This window comes from Mustelus asterias, unplaced genomic scaffold, assembly GCF_964213995.1.
Source record: "Mustelus asterias unplaced genomic scaffold, sMusAst1.hap1.1 HAP1_SCAFFOLD_101, whole genome shotgun sequence".
Lineage (NCBI taxonomy): Eukaryota > Metazoa > Chordata > Chondrichthyes > Carcharhiniformes > Triakidae > Mustelus > Mustelus asterias.
In genome coordinates this window covers 356,664-369,626 of record NW_027590148.1, presented here as the reverse complement: position 1 = coordinate 369,626, position 12,963 = coordinate 356,664, and the positions used below count along the sequence as shown (strand labels likewise).

General features: G+C 42.3%; 1 pseudogene; it reads left to right on the top strand.

The window, feature by feature from the left end:
* The window catches only part of LOC144484365 (SWI/SNF-related matrix-associated actin-dependent regulator of chromatin subfamily A member 5-like), a 128,326-nt pseudogene extending 115,802 nt beyond the window's left edge, over positions 1-12,524 (top strand).
* The last annotated feature ends 439 nt before the right edge of the window (positions 12,525-12,963 follow it).

The following is a 12,963-nucleotide window of genomic DNA, read 5'->3' as shown; positions in this document are numbered from 1 at the left end:
GCTTTTCCACTTATCTTTGTGTCGTCAGCAAACTTTGTTCCCCTACACTCAGTCCCCTCCTCCAGATCGTCTATATAAATGGTAAACAGTTGAGGCCCCAGTACCGATCCCTGCGGCACGCCACTAGTTACCATCTGCCAACCAGAAAAGCACCCATTTATTCCGACTCTCTGCTTCCTGTCGGATAACCAATCCCCAATCCACGCTAACACCCTCCCCCCAACTCCGTGTGACCCAATCTTCTTCAGCAACCTTTTGTGAGGCACCTTATCAAACACCTTTTGGAAATCCAAAAACACCGCATCCACCGGTTCCCCTCCGTCAACCGCACTAGTCACATCTTCATAAAATTCCAACAAGTTCGTCAAGCACGACTTTCGCCTCATGAATCCATGCTGCGTCTGCTTAATCGAACCATTCTTATCCAGATGGCCTGCTATTTCTTCTTTATTGATGGATTCCAGCATTTTCTAGTTGCCAGCACTTCTTGCAGACATGACTTACCTGCGATCCACTGGAATTAAGTGGTGGCTCTATTCGTGTAACGAGAATGGTTTCTGCCCAGTCCACCTGCATCCCACTTATAATGGATTAGAAATGTTAAAGGGCACAAAGCTAAATGAACATTTACCAGGTGTTCTTGCATTCAGTAAATAGTGCTTGAAGCAAACATGGCATTTAAGGTGCTGTAATAGGCAACTTAGAAATTGATGACACGAATAGATAATTATTGCCTTTCACTCGATGTAGGCAACTACCACAGGTGTTTTTAATTAGGGTGGACATATTACCCAGATCTGAATAATTTGAAACACTTCAGATATTACATAATATGGTGAAGGGGGAGAGATTTCCTCAGCTTCATTTACTCTCAATTATTTTTTCTGTCGTCATATATTGAACTCCTCAGTTGACCTTGGTAACAAGGCCCATTAAGTATCCCCACGGGCTGTTCCAATTGCTGATCCCTACCTTGATAAGAGCATTTCAATTGATGCTGGATCTCGAGTAGAACAGCTTCCTGATCAGGAAGACTTGCTAAATTAAAGTGTTTTTATCACATTTTGGGAGGTGCAGGGTAAGGGAAATAGAATAATTTGTATTTGCTTAAATGTCTATCCACTATTTCAGAAGCTGAAATGGGTTTGGGGAAAGTAGGAATGGTAGGTTACAATTAATCGGATTAATCTCCTCTTCTGTTCACACTACAAGCTCCATTTCCTAACCATTCACTCCAAACCTCTGTCAAGTTACTGTCTGTCTGAGGCTTCACCAAACTCTTTGCAATTGTGATATCCTAATTGAGCCTGAACTACATTTCCAGCCCCATATTCTCAATATTACCAATACCACCACCATAATATCGCCCGCACTTGTTCAATGCCTTAATTAGCACGAGGTTTTCCTGTACAGCCTCCCACCTTGCACCACGTGGAAGATTCGATTCATCAGAACTGCTGCTGACATGAACCAAGTTCTGTCCACTGCTCCATTTGTGCATCGCAGATGGTCAACCTTCAGCTGTTTAGCCCAAAGCACTGGAATTATTTCCCTAAATCTCTCTGCCTCTCCAGCTCATCCTTATTTAAGACACTGCTTTAAAAACTCCTTGGTCACCTCTCAATGGTTTTTTTGGTAGCTCTGTGTCAAATTTGTCTGCTAATTGCCCCTGTGATGATCCTGTAGACATCTTATTATCATAGAATCCCTGCAGTGCAGAACGAGGCCATTTGGCCCATCAAGTCTGCACCAACCCCACATATTTACCCCGTCAATCCCACTGACACCAAAGGTTTATTTAGCATCGCCAATCAACCTAACCCGCACATCTTTGGAATGTGGGGGGAAACCGCAGCAGACACGGGGAGAATGCACAAACTCCACATAGAGAGTGACTCGAGGCCAGAATTGAATCTGGGTCCCTGCCGCTGTGAGACAGAAGTGCCAACCACTGTGCCACCATGCCACCTATGTTAAAGGTGTTGTAGAAATGTACATTGTTGAGGAATGAGGAAAGTGAATTTAAGGTTACTATCCCCTTAATCCCACTTAGTTACCGCACTAACCTACACATCTTGGGACACCTAAGGGGCAATTTGGCATGGCCAATTCACCTAACCTGCACATCAGACTGAGAGGGTAAACTGGAGCACCACAAGGAAACGCACGCAGACACGGTGAGAACATGTAAACTCCCCATAAACAGTCACCCAAGGCCAGAATTGAAGCCGGGTACCTGGTCTGTGAAGCAGTAGTGCTAACCACAGCCACCATACCGCTCTGATCTAGTATTGTGCAATGAGCCGGGATTAATTGGCAATCTCATAGTACAAGATCCACAGGCAAATATTCACATCACAATTGAATTCCATATGATGGTCTGCAAGTGGCATATTTCCTCAATCATAAATAAGAATCGTGTCCCAATCTAATTGGCTTTAAGTTTGAGAGGAGAGCCTGCTAAGGTTGATAGTGAACAGTGAAAATGTTGAATTCTTTCCTTAAATGTTTATCAATGAAATTGGGAAATAAAAACTCCGCAAGAAACACCCATCTGTGGCTTATTGAGAGCATTAACGATTGTGTTAGATTATGAGCAGAGGCTTATCATATGACAAGGAATAGTAACAAGCTTGAGGATTGGGAGTGTTTTAGAAACCAGCAAAAGGCCAAAAAGATTGATTAAAAATGGAATATGTGGGTAAACTATCAGAGCTTTTACAAGTATATACAAAAGAAGGTCACCTAGTTACAGGAAGGATGTAAATAAGGTTGAAAGAGTGCAGAGAAGGTTCACAAGGATGTTGCCAGGACTTGAGAAGCTGAGTTACAGAGAGAGATTGAATAGGTTGGGACTTTATTCCCTGGAGCGTAGAAGAATGAGGGGAGATTTGATAGAGGTGTATAAAGGTTTGATGGGTATAGATAGATTGAATGCAAGTAGGCTTTTTGCACTGAGGCTAGGGGAGAAAAAAACCAGAGGGCATGGGTTTAGAGTGAAAGGAGAAAAGTTTAAAGGGAATATTAGGGGGGGGGGGGGCTTCTTCACGCAGAGAGTGGTGGGAGTGTGGAATGAGCAGCCGGATAAAGTGGTAAACATTTAACACTTAAGAAAAACTTGGACGGGTTGACGGATGAGAGGGGTGTGGAGGGATATGGTCCAAGTGCAGGTCAGTGGGATTGGGCAAAAAATGGTTCGGCACAGACAAGAAGGGCCAAAAGGCCTGTTTCTGAGCTGTAATTTTCTATGGTTCTATGGTTACTGTATTTTCTCATAAAGGGTTGGATTCCAAGGTCTGATCTGCTCTGTTGCAGACTAAAGCTGTTGACAATCTAATCTGAAGTTGTAGGTGTTTTCATCAAATGAACATTCAGCCCACACCTGTAGATGTGCTTCAACCCATGGCTTGTTCAGCTGTTTTTGTTGAACTTGTGCTTCAGTCCACAGAACTGTTCAGTGCAGCTTTTGTAACATTGCATTATTATGCTTGACCTTCTTGTGCATCATCAGTGTGTAAAAAGCATGTATTCTCACCTGAATTCGGTATTGAGACCCTTCCTCCTCCGACATATTAAAGCTGAGGTAGAAAAGAGCCTACCGCCAAAAAATGAAGTCAAAATGTATGTGGGCCTGAGCAAAATGCAACGGGAATGGTGAGTGCACAACTTGTGAATCTTAATTTGTTGCATTGGGAAGTCCGGCATCATCTTGCAACAACTCATTGAAATTGTGCTGCACTTCAATCAACAATTAGAGCATTTGTAGAACGAAGGGAATAGATTCACCAGTGTAAGCGAGTGTGATTTTCCCCAATGCACCAATAATAGGCTGACTCCCTACTATTCACCATCTTGCTTCCGTCTGATCTGTAAGATTTTTGTGTTTGGAATTCTAACTTCCCTCAATCATTTCAGTTATTTTTGCCCGAAACAGAAGATCATCATTGAATTCAGACTGGACGATTGCCATTCAAGTGTGATTATTACAGTGCTTTCAAACTACTTTGCTCTCAGCTTTGGGCTTTCTTCTTTCAAACCCCAATGCAGCCCATTATTGATACCCACCTGATCAGGTACTAGTGAGGTGTCCCCTCCAAACTTATTAACCATATCTATCTAGTTGGTCAAGGAGAACGCTGCAAAGCCCTTCAAAATGAGACTGCACCCGATGTAACACAATGTCATTGCCTCACGATGATGCCAGGATCGATCCCATAAATATAAAATAGTCACTAATAAATCAAACAGGAATTTAGGAGAAGATTCAAAAAGAAAGTGGCAGAGTGGTTAGTGTGGAACTCACTACCACAAGGAGAGGCATGACATTGATGCATTTTAGGGAAGTTTGTTAAACATAGAATGGAAAAAGAAATCGAAGGTCTGAGGAGACTCTTATCATGAACAATTATCTGGAATTGTTGATCTAAGTGGCCTATTTCTGCGTTACAAGTACTTAATCCCAGAGTACTTCATATTGCTCGAATCCAAATGACATGAAAAGGAATATTCCCATCCCTTCAAACCCTGGCCACCTGGAATGAATTGTGCTTTATATCAAAGAACAAAATGTTGAGTGTGTATTCGTCGTAAGATATGGGTTTCTATATCTGTGAGGCTTAGATGGAGCACCCTGTTCCCTGGAAGGGGTTGGAATGTGGATCCTAGACTTTGTCCGAGGCACCTATAGAACAAAGCATTCATTTTAGGTTGTAATTGCTTGCTGTTGAGCTCCATCAAAAAAATGAATTTATCTCCAAGTTGGTCTGATGAGTTTTAATTCTGGCCTTGCTGACAGGAACACCAGGATATTAATGAAGGATATTGACATCCTGAACTCCTCAGGGAAAATGGACAAAATGCATCGATTGAATATCCTGATGCAACTGCGCAAGTGCTGTAACCACCCCTATCTGTTTGACGGAGCTGAACCTGTCCCACCTTACACCACTGACACTCACCTGGTAGTTAATGGTGGTACTGGACAAACTGCTGCCGAAAGTGAAGGAGCAAGGTCAGCCGCAGGCCTGGTCAAGGCTTTTGTTTCCCAATCTGTCTTTCAATATTTCTATAGGAAGGAGACATGGAGTGATTTGATAGTTTCGTGGATACTTGAGTAGCTCGGACGGGGTGGGGGGGGGGGGGGGGGGTGGCCAACATAAGGCATAAGGCCCAAATTAACGATTGTCAGACCGTAAAGGGAAATTAATTGAAAATATTCCAAAATGTGTTATAAATTAATATGCAATAAACACTGGAATCAGCAATGGTTTTAGTTATAGTAGGACAGGCAAACAAGCTTACTGAGATCTCCTTGAGGAGATAACCAAGCTAAAACACAATACAAATTAGGTTTTTAGAATGTGTTCAACAAATCTGTGATTAGAGAGTAAATAGAGTAATAAGGATCACGCTTTGTGAAATAGATGACATTGTCTCAATGGATTAAGAATGAGCTTAATGTTAAAGTTCCTATTTTGGGAGGATGTAGGTTTGGATTCAGATTCGATTGGAAATTCAAAGAGCATGCCAGTCACTCGAACTCGAATCCATGACCAAATTAGTTGAGACTCTGGAGACCAGGAGGAATTGAACAAAAACTACTCTGTAGTCCGATCCACACATAAGGAAATCGGGTGGAGTGGAAAATCAAACATCCTGGTATATAGATTGGCTGTAAACAACCGCCTGCATGGTTATTTGTGCATTTCCGATTCCCATGTCAGACTTTGTCATGCTCTGGAGCAGTACTGTACCTGTGCTGCAGACTGATCAAAAACAGAACAGGATTTTTAGTAAATGAAGGGTTTGTGATGTTTTTCCTCCGTAAGCATGCAAGGATTTCCACGACGATGTCTGCAAAAGAATTTGAAAATGATCACTGATGACACCATGGCAGCATTTGACCTGTGCAGCAAGGTACATCAGGTTGCATGCTGTGATGTTTTGGGTTACAAATCAGCACAGGTTTTAATGAGTTAAAAACTGCTGAAAATACTCAACTAATCTGGTAGCATCAGCGAAGGGTCAACTATGAATCTTCAGAACTCCCCTCTCCACAGATGTTGCCTGACGTGCTGAGTATTTCCAGAAAATTGCTTCCATCTATTTAGCTTTTATTTCACAAGTTTTAGTGACATAGACATAGAACATAGAACAGTACAGCACAGAACAGGCCCTTCGGCCCACGATGTTGTGCCGAGCTTTATCTGAAACCAAGATCAAGCTATCCCACTCCCAATCAACCTGGTGTGCTCCATGTGCCTATCCAATAACCGCTTAAATGTCCCTAAAGTGTCTGACTCCACTATCACTGCAGGCAGTCCATTCCACACCCCAACCACTCTCTGCGTAAAGAACCTACCTCTGATATCCTTCCTGTATCTCCCTCCACGAACTCTATAGTTATGCCCCCTTGTAATAGCTCCATCCACCCGAGGAAATAGTCTTTCAACGTTCACTCTATCCATCCCCTACATAATTTTATAAACCTCTATTAAGTCTCCCCTCAGCCTCCTCCGCTCCAGGGAGAACAGCCCTAGCTCCCTCAACCTTTCCTCATAAGACCTACCCTCCAAACCAGGCAGCATCCTGGTAAATCTCCTCTGCACTCTTTCCAGCGCTTCCACATCCTTCTTATAGTGAGGTGACCAGAACTGCACACAATATTCCAAATGTGGTCTCACCAAGGTCCTGTACAGTTGCAGTATAACCCCACGGCTCTTAAACTCCAGCCCCCTGTTAATAAAAGCTAACACACTATAGGCCTTCTTCACAGCTCGATCCACCTGAGTGGCAACCTTTCGTGATCTGTGGATATGGGCCCCAAGATCTCTCTGTTCCTCCACAGTCTTCAGAACCCTACCTTTGACCCTGTAATCCACATTTAAATTAGTCCTACCAAAATGAATCACCTCGCATTTATCAGGGTTAAACTCCATTTGCCATTTTTCAGCCCAGCTTTGCATCCTAACTATGTCTCTTTGCAGTCGACAACAGCCCTCCACCTCATCCACTACTCCACCAATCTTGGTGTCATCCGCAAATTTACTGATCCACCCTTCAGCCCCCTCCTCTAAGTCATTAATAAAAATCACAAAGAGCAGAGGACAAAGCACTGATCCCTGTGGCACTCCGCTAGCAACCTGCCTCCAATCCGAAAATTTTCCATCCACCACCACCCTCTGTCTTCGATCAGACAGCAAGTTACCTATCCAATCGACCAACTTTCCCTCTATCCCACACCTCCTCACTTTCATCATAAGCCGAACATGGGGGACCTTATCAAACGCCTTACTAAAATCCATGTATATGACATCAACTGCCCTACCTTCATCAACACACTTAGTTACCTCCTCAAAAAATTCTATCAAATTTGTGAGGCACGACTTGCCCTTCACTGTAGTGACTGTTTAAAACAATAGTGTGCATTGATCTGAAATAACATCCTGTTTTAGTCATTCTGGACTGCCACACACCATCCACTGGGGCTGGGGGCTCCCAAAAACTGGCCGATTTAGCATCAAATATTCTTCATGAGGAGAGTTGGATCACAGGCCTCTCCAATGCTTGATGGGCCCCATCCTCCTTCCGTGGGGATAGTTACAGGAGCCAAATATTCTGAAAATTGGGGGCTCACGTGTTGGGAGAAGGTGAATGGAATAATTACATGGTTTGGGATTGCAGCTATTTTTTGATTCGGGTTTAATTTTTGCTGCCCAAACTGCAGCACTTTGAATCCACCTGGATTATAAACCCTTTGAAATCATTCCCATCAATCAAGGCAGCTGGGTCACATGGACAGTTGACATTGCATGACTTATAAAATTGGAGCTGGTTATTTGTGTTCATTTATGCCTCCTGTAATATAACTAGTTTACTAGATGACTCTACATCCTGCATGTTACCACTGAAATTTGGTTTCCATTATCCACATCAGTAGATGTAGGTTTTTGAAGCACTTGTGTATCTGCACTATGTTCTTGGCTACCGATCAACCGATTACCCTGATGAATGATCTTCTTTTCCACACCTTCTCGGGTGTTGATCTTCAGCCAGATGACCAGGGTGCTGGATATTTTGGAAGATTATTGTATGTGGAGAAACTACGAGGATTGTAGACTGGATGGACAGACAGCGCATGAGGAGAGACAAGTATGTTTCTTGCCCTGTGCTTTCAAAACTGAGTTTGTTTGAGCAAAGTTCTCACCTTTTAAATTGATCTGAGGCGCTATTATCTAAGTACGAATTCTAGACTTAAGGTTACAAAACTGACTCAAGGTTTTCAAACAAGAAATATGAATATTCAATTTGAATCTAGCATCTATTTGTATTTTTAAAAATGAAACTTTCCAACAATTAGTAAAAAGATTGGTCCCAATCGTTTGTTCAATTCTGGCTTAACTTTTCTCTCTCATCCCTCCAGGATTCTATTTCTACTTTCAATAGTCCTGGGAGCTCAAAGTTTATCTTCATGTTAAGCACACGCGCTGGGGGTCTTGGTATAATTCTAGCCTCGGCAGATACGACTCAGACTGGAACCCTCAGGTGGACCTCCAAGCTATGGTAAGTTACTGAGCGATTAGTTATTTGTGATCTGAAACCCACGTACTGTTGAATATATAACTATTGTCGCTGGTTTTCACATCCAAGTGCACTGATCAAGCGGCATTTGGTATTTTACTGCCACTGATACCCCCTCAAATCTGCCGTGTGTTGCTCCCATGGTTTCTTTAAAACTCCACTCAACTGAACTGGTGGAAATATTTCAGCAAAGGCCTTCAGTTTGCTTCTCTTTATTTGAATGGAGCGTGCGGTTATTTTCAGAATTGGCGTGGGATGATTTCAGCTGACTCGGCATCTGGTTTCTCCTCACCAATTAACTTCCAAATCCAATTGAGAGTTTGGAAATGAAATCCATTTTAAGTTTCAGTAATGCTGAGGTGTCACTGTCAGGAACTGCCTTCCGTGATTCAGTTTAACACAAAACAACTGATGCACGGATTTTAATAACTGCTTCGTGATCGCCTCGTGTACCAAGGGCTTATGAATTCAAATCTCACTCATTTGCGAAGTTTGAATTAAAGTTTATAGTGAGCAGCAAAAGGGAGCAGGGCTCCCCAATTGTTCAGCTGCTTCACTAATATGCTTCAGGGAAGGGCATCTGTCAGTTCTTGACTCCAATTCACAAACACAGTGGTGATTCTAATTACCTTCCAGTGTGAAGTGGCAAGTTTCTCAATTGTTTCATTGATCCACCAGCCAGTTACTGGATTGCAATCAATGCATCTGAGAAATAATTAAATAGGTCCAGGTGCTTCCTTTGTTTTCCCCTGCTGCAACAATTGTTGATGTTGACTGAGTAATTAGAGAGGGTGAAAACATGCAGAAGATAGCCATCCAAACATCATATCTTTGCCAGCTTATGGTCAGCTTGGAGATTTCTAGGAAGTTGATTTATTCCCTATCCTCATGTTAAGGTTTTGATAATCACAGTTTTTGTTTGAAATTCTTGCATTTCTGATTATAGAAACAATGTTTGCTGGAAAATATATGAATGTGGTGTCTTTACAGCTGAATGTAGAGGAATGTTAATTGAAATTGTTACTTGATTGTGTGGATCTGCCATGTAACTTTAATTGTGTTCTTTTTTTAGGATCGCCACCACAGAATTGGTCAAACAAAAGTAGTCAGAGTATTCCGATTTATAACTGACAACGCTGTGGAGGAAAGGATAGTGGAAAAAGCTGAAATGAAACTTAGACTGGACTCTATTGTAATTCAGCAAGGTGGGTGTTGTAGTTGGTTGTTATTTGGGTGGGAACTGCATAGGGAGAACATAAGAAATGGGAGCAGGAGTCGGCCATCTAGCCCCTCGAGCCTGCCCCGCCATTCAATAAGATCATGGCTGATCTGAAGTGGATCAGTTCCACTTACCCGCCTGATCCCCATAACCCATAATTCCCTTACCGATCAGGAATCCATCTATCCGTGATTTAGACATATTCAACGAGGTATCCTCCACCACTTCAGTGGGGAGAGAATTCCAGAGATTCACCACCCTCTGAGAGAAGATGTTCCTCCTCAACTCTGTCCTAAACTGACCCCCCTTTATTTTGAGGCTGTACCCTCTAGTTTAGCTTCCTTTCTAAGTGGAAAGAATATCTCCACCTCTACCCGATCCAGCCCCTTCATTATCTTATAGGTCTCTATAAGATCCCCCCTCAGCCTTCTAAATTCCAACAAGTACAAACCCAATCTACTCAGTCTCTCCTCATAATTAACACCCCTCATCTCTGGTATCAACCTGGTGAATCTTTTCTGCAGTCCCTCCAAGGCCAATATATCCTTCCGCAAATAAGGGGACCAATACTGCACACAGTATTCCAGCTGTGGCCTCACCAATGCCCTGTACAGATGCAGCAAGACAGCTCTCCTTTTATATTCTATCCCCCTTGCGATATAGGCCAACATCCCATTTGCCTTCTTGATCACCTGTTGCACCTGCAGACTGGGTTTTTGCGTCTCATGCACAAGGACCCCCAGGTCCCTTTGCACAGCAGCATGTTGTAATTTTTTCCATTTGGATAATAATCCAATTTGCTATTATTTCCTCCAAAGTGAATAACCTCGCATTTGTCCACCTTCAGTCCCGTTAGTCGAACAAGCACTGCCTCCCTTGTAACATGAATTGTATTGAGTACCTCTCCTCCTACCAACCCTCTATCGTTCCTATTCGGTAAACTATTTGTGTCTTCCACCGTGAAGACCGACACAAAAAACGTATTTAAAGTTTCAGCCATTTCCTCATTTCCCACTATTAAATCCCCCCTCTCATCCTTGAGGGGCCAACATTCACTCGAGCCACTCTGTTCCTTTTTATATATTTGTAAAATCTTTTACTATCATTTTTTATATTTAGAGCTCGCCTAGCTTTAGAACCTATCTTTCCTTTCTTTATCGCTTTCTTAGTCGTTCTTTGTTGTTTCTTAAAGTTTTACCAGTATATTTCGGTGCTTTGAGGTATTAACTTTAAATGGCATCGGTGAAACTTTGTGGTACCATGAGAAGTGTCAATCATTCCCAGCCCTCACTCCAGAATTTTATCTTGCATTCTTTTCTCCGACTGAGTTATGGCACGGATGTTAAAACTTTGTGTTGGGGATTGTGAATGCATTGGATACTCCGTCACTAACCTGTCCTTTTTCAAATACCGCAGAACATTTTAAAATTAAACTTCAATATTTTCACAGCTAACTTCTCTAATCGTCAATGATTTTAAAATTAATCATCATTACAGTAGGTTAGGACCTACCACCTGGAACTGTGCAATCTGGCATATGTGTTCCTGACGTTTGGTGAAATGGTCTGAAAAAATGCAAAAATGAACATGAAACCCTCGCAATCTTCCACAGAGTGTGAACGGCCAGTTAAAGTACGCTGTGCAACAAAGTTTGCTCAATAGTTTCCACTATCGCCCTTGTGTGTCTATTTATTAACATGTGAACCCGTCTCTTGCATTACTACAAGTTTAATGCCCTACATACCAGGATGTTGCCTGGTATGGAGGGCATTAGCTATAAAGAGAGGTTGGAGAAACTTGGTTTGTTCTCACTGGAATGATGGAGTTTGAGGGGCGACCTGATAGAAGTCTACAAGATTATGAGGGGCATGGACAGAGGGGATAGTCAGAAGCTTTTTCCCAGGGTGGAAGAATCAATTACTCGGGGGCATAGGTTTCAGGTGTGAGGGGCAAGGTTCAAAGGAGATGTGTGAGCAAATTTTTTACACAGAGGGTGGTGGGTGCCTGGAACTCGCTGGCAGGGAAGGTAGTGGAAGTAGATATGGTCGTGAGTTTTAAGGGGCGTCTAGATAAATACATGAATAGGATGGGAATAGAGGGATATGGTCCCCGGAAGGGTAGGGGGTTTTAGTTCAATCGGGGCAGCATGGTCAGTGCAGGCTTGGAGGGGCCGAAGGGCCTGTTCCTGTGCTGTAATTTTCTTTGTTCTTTACAATTTCTTAACATCGAGACTGAATTCTTTCAGGAAGGTTAGTCGATCAGAATCTCAATAAGCTGGGGAAAGATGAAATGCTGCAGATGATTCGTCACGGTGCTACCCACGTATTTGCTTCTGAAGAGGGCGACATTACAGACGAAGATATTGATGCTGTATTAGAGAGGGGTGAAAGAAAGGTAAAACTAACATCAGGAACGGGAGTGCCCCTTGCTCTGCTATTCCAATCCTGCAAATTCATGGCTCACCTGTTCAATACTCTTCTTACAATGCTGCTGCAACATTTTCATCGGCACAATAAGTCTCACTTAATCTGCATCTCAGAAAGATCTGCAAACTGAGTATCAAAACCTCATTGCATTAAATGCATTGTACTGTGATGGTTTTGTTCAGTCTCTTTTACTTCATACCATTGTCTTTGTGCCAAGAGGAGATGATTAAACAATTGGATTCAACCCTTAATTTCAGCTTTGGAATTGTTTGTGTTTACAGCAAAATGTTTTTGTTTAAAGCCTTTATTGTGGCTTTTGACAAAACGATTCAAATGAGTTCATCTGTCTTGGTGACGTTAGGGCCATTGAATCAATCTTGCTATGCTAATGTAAAGTGTTTAGCTGGCAGCTAATACCCAAGTACAAATGTATATTCTGAAATGGTTGTCATCGGCTTCACACATCAATATCTTTGTTGCTAAACAAATAATTTTGGTGTTTAAATACATTGCATCACTGGAACTAGTTTTCTATGCAATAGGAATTACACTATCTAAAAACTGAAGTCCCATTATTTGAAATGTCCTTGGTTTTAAATACGATGCTATTGCAACTTCTGAAGGCCTGTGGAATATGAACAATTACTTAGAGTCATAGATGTTTACAGCATGGCAACAGGCCCTTCGGCCCAACTTGTCCATGCTGCCCTTTCTTTTTTTAAACCACTAAGCTAATCC